The sequence below is a fragment of the Monodon monoceros genome, unplaced genomic scaffold, assembly GCF_005190385.1.
Source record: "Monodon monoceros isolate NGI ecotype Baffin Bay Population unplaced genomic scaffold, NGI_Narwhal_1 Super_Scaffold_20, whole genome shotgun sequence".
Taxonomy (NCBI): Eukaryota; Metazoa; Chordata; class Mammalia; order Artiodactyla; family Monodontidae; genus Monodon; species Monodon monoceros.
Window position 1 is genome coordinate 109,045,004 of NW_021703777.1, and position 4,529 is coordinate 109,049,532.

A 4,529-nucleotide genomic window follows, 5' to 3' on the forward strand; every position below is an offset into this window, starting at 1 on the left:
GGGAACATAACTTGATGCCCAATACCCCTACAACCCAACCATTTACTATTTACTATTTTCCCATAAATATTTAGACACTAATTTATAAATCCATTTGGAATAAATGTGTTAGTGTGTAATGATTTTTTTTTCAGCATCTTCTTTTACTTTGAATTCAGAAACTAGAGACCAATATCAATCAATAGTCATTTATTCTAACTTCATTTCTTACTTCTTAAACTAAGGGTCACTAGACTGGGACAGAAATTGTTTAGTGATAATAAAATCTTTTCTGCTGATTCTATTATCACTGAAAATATATTTGTGCTGAGTACGAGAATAATCAAAGTAATTAGAAAGATTTATATAATTCCATGAGGACAATAACTAGGTATAAATTTAACACATTATTTGAATATATTAGTGTTAGGATTGGAATATATTGGTATTTACAAGCAATTAAGAAAAACAATGGATCCAATTTTTTAGAAAAGGGTAATGAAACTGGATAATTGGTTGCATTTTCAGATGTATTAGTGGGAAACAGCTGTACAAAATTTTTAAATGACAATCACCATAACAAACTATATAATTTTAGGGGGTTCCTTCCTACTGGACAATACCTTGAAAATAAAAACAGTTTTTTTTCCTGGGACAAAATATTTAAAATCCAGATGGCCAGTGGAGTCGAATAAATTCTTGGAGGCCCCAGAGACCTCAAGGTCAAAGTGTCATCTCAAAATACTGCCAATTTTTAGAAATACTCCAGGATAACTCTGGGACCTGTAGGCCAAAAGGTCTCCTCTGCAATATTTTAAGGGATGGCAAACTACAGACTACTAACTTTTCAGTAATGGCATGATAAAGTTAGATAAAGTTAGAGTACAAGAAAACACTGGCAATTCCCTTTAAATATATATTTCTTTTAATTTTTGAATTTTATTTTATTTATTTTTTTATACAGAGGTTCTTATTAGTTATCCATTTTATACATACTAGTGTATATATGTCAACCCCAATCTCCCAATTCATTTTAATTCCCTATTTAAGTGTGCTGAATCTTTACTATTTTTAATGAAATATAGAGCTTTATTAAAATTAAAGTAAATGTTATTTAAACTCTGTTTTTAATGTTCTGCTTTATGTAAAAGTCATCAAATTTATGTCATGGGATTTTATTTTAGGCAATTTATGTTGAATAGTCAGTATTTTGCATAGATGACTTCTTAGGCCTTGAAATCATAAGGCTGTGCAAAATCCTTGCTTTCAAAGGGGTCTGGGACCTCAAGACCAAAGCCATCTGCCTGGAAAAATCTGAATAGACTCCAGAACAGGGGTAACAGTCCTGAATGCTTGGTCAGCAAAAAAATGACCAAAAGGCAGGGAAATAATACATAATCTCCCCAAAATAGATGCCAGAAATAGGTGCTAAAACTCAGCAGGTCACAGTGAGTAATGACTCAAAGTAAGTTTGTTGTACTTGTGAATATTATTGAGTTGAAGAGGAAACATGCATGAGACCAGAAAAAAGGAGAATGATACAACAGAACTAAGAATCAGTAATTAAGAAGAAACTGTAGCATAGCAAGCCAAAATCATAGCTAAAATCCACTAAAAATTTTAATACTAGAGAAACTAAGAACCCAGTAGAAAAAAATCAAAGACCTCAACCTGCGGAAAGTAGGAAGTCCAGTAGAAAACATGCAATAATTAAAGAAAACATTCCTGAAAAAAAATTTATATATACACACACACACACATATATATATATGATTCCAACTTAGTATTCTTACAGACTGAAAGATTCCTTTCAGAAGCATTTCCCCCAGATACTTAGCTGTCAAATTTTAAACTTCAATAACTAAGAAAAACTGGAATATAATCTCAACTGTGGATGCTGCTCCTCAGACTGAGAAAGGGATGGGAGGATGCTCAAAGATAAAGAGCTACTCTTACAAGTGCAGCAAAGAAAGTAGATAACAGAATTAAAAACAGCAATATCCTTTGGAAAGACAATAGGAAGCTCAGGTTCCATGGAGTGATCATGGTCTCTAACTTTTTTAAGGTCCTGGCCACTGTGACAGAAGACACATCTCATCTCTCAGTTTCAGAAATTCCTGCTCTGAACCACACTTAGATAGCAAGTCACAAGATAGGATCCCTAGCAGCAAAGCCCTGGACTATGTCAAGCCTTAACAGTTCTGCATACTGCTCATCACCACATGTCATTCACTAAAGAATAATAACCCAAGCTACTTTTTCTCAGTGGGTTAAAAATCTCAAAGAACAAAGGCAGAGGAAAAGCTCTAAAAATTCACAGAAATGTATCATAAATGCAGATGGCCAGAAAATAATGGCAATAAACAGAGGAGTGAATTTGAGGATAGGATTTACCTCTTTTGGCCAAACCATGTATGGAGAGGACAACGTGCTTAGGGCACAGGCATTTCAGCCCACACTCCTTCAGCAAGCCAAGAGCATTCTGATACTGTTAAGTCATAGGCAACACTTCAAGGGCCACAAGAACCTAATGTTTTCGTCTCTACCAATAGAAAGATGCAACATACAGTTGCCTTCTGGGTAGCTGAATCCCAGCTAGGAAACACCTGAGGTCCTGGGAGACTGATATGAAAAATAGCTTGTGCTTCTACATTTGTGAAAGATGCCCCATTTTTTTATAAGCAACGTTGTTACTAAGGAGATGGTAGAGTAACTCCATAGGAAGTCCAGGACCAGGTGGATCCAACCGGGGTCTTATAGGAATAAAGAGCAATGAATTCCTAAGTGAAGGGGAAGTCTATGCTGTTAGCTCAGGGTTGAACAAGGACTGAAGGCATTCCTGGAGGTAGGATATTGGATGCAATGTGTGATTGGAGCCTTTCAGAGTCAGTCACCCTGGACCAGTGGCTGTGCTGTAGTGACTGGTAACTAAGCATATATGCATAGGCACCCACTCCTGCAGAATGAGTAGGCATCCAGCAAAAAGTGCAGACAAGCCTGACATTGAAACTATTTGGACGAGGGAGGCAAAGGTATTAGTGAGCTGAACAAACTTTCCTGTTCGCTGTAAGCCTAATTTTACAAGTAAGACTAGCCTCCCCTTTAGCCTTAAGGATTTATGGGGCTTCTTGGGCAACTAAGGAGGTGGTATACTAAGAAGGCAGGTAGGTACTTGAGTGATTAGAACATGTTCCAGGTCTGTGGAGCAGGACATACTACTTACAAAAGGAATATCAGTCTCTCTTCTAGGCTTTTATCATATTCATCAGAGTGGCACCTTCATTCTCACATCCTTCTGTTTTCAAGGTTATTACACTGTATTATTTGAAGTATCTTTACATAATTGTGCTCTTTTTGATGTTCTCCACACATACTCACATATCTACTTTCAAATAAGAAACTACTGATACAAACTTCCATTAAGTCAGCTTACCTATTATAGCACCTATTTTCAATTGATAAATTATGCTTTACTTTATGTGCTTACACTGAATTCAAAAATGTAAAATACAATTCCAATTTCCAACCAATAATGTCTTTCAAAATCTTGTTTAACCTCACCACAAAATTAATTTTACCTTAGCATGAAACCAATTGCGTTTTCAAGGGATACTGAAACACAACAGAGATCCTACTGGGTTGTACTATCCGCTTTTTTGAAACAAACCTGTTTTAAAAATTAACTTTAAAAGTTTTATATATATATATATATATATATATATTCTTTTTTTTTTTTTTTAAGTTAACCTGCACTGATCCCTACGAAGAGATGGCACTGGGACTTACAGGAAAGACACTAGATATGCCGGGCACTAAGTAGCAGAGACTGCAGGATCCCTGATGTCTCCCGAAGGAATTTAAACCTTGGCTTTATGGGCTGGGCCTGATTCGCGACAGCCCCCGACTGACAGCCCGGCGCTGCAGAGTAGTTCTTGGGTCTCGGTTAAAAGGGCCGCCTCCGCGGGGACCACGTGGCCCCCGTTTCGCTAAAGTGCGTGCTTTGGCGCTGCAGCCGGACTCTCCGCGCCGCGTGCCGACGCCCAAAAGCAGTGCGTTAGAAAATATGTTTATTTTTTATATTAAGACATGGAGCTGTACTTTGAAGTCTTTGAGAAAAGAAGAATCTGCAGGTACTTTTTTATACATCTATTTTTATTGCATTATTAAAATTTTCATCTGTTTTAGCCAGCTTAGGCTAAATCATGCAGTGACAAATGATCTCAAGTCTTGTGGACTAAACAATAAAAGTTTATTTCTTGCTCACATTTATGCTCATCACATTGATGTCCTGCGGCTTTGCTCAATGTGCTCTTTATTTTGGAAGTAAGTCTGAATAAGCAGCCCTTATGTGGAGCGTGCTGGCTTTCTGACAGAGAGGAAAGAGAGGTGGCTTTCAAAACTACAGCATGAAAGTGGCGTATGTCACTTGTGGACCTTACTTATTTCATTATAATTTATTTCGTATATATTTATACATGGAGAGAGAGAGAGAGATCATTTAATTTATACACGGCTTCCAGGAAAGACTACCTGAAATGTTCCAACAGATC

General features: G+C 36.9%; 1 non-coding gene across 1 annotated transcript; it reads right to left on the reverse strand.

Moving 5' to 3' along the window:
* Positions 1–3,909: 3,909 nt before the first annotated feature.
* Positions 3,910–4,032, reverse strand: LOC114903288. The gene has a single exon (XR_003795680.1). It is a non-coding gene; the product is annotated as a small nucleolar RNA SNORA76 (small nucleolar RNA).
* Positions 4,033–4,529: the final 497 nt, after the last annotated feature.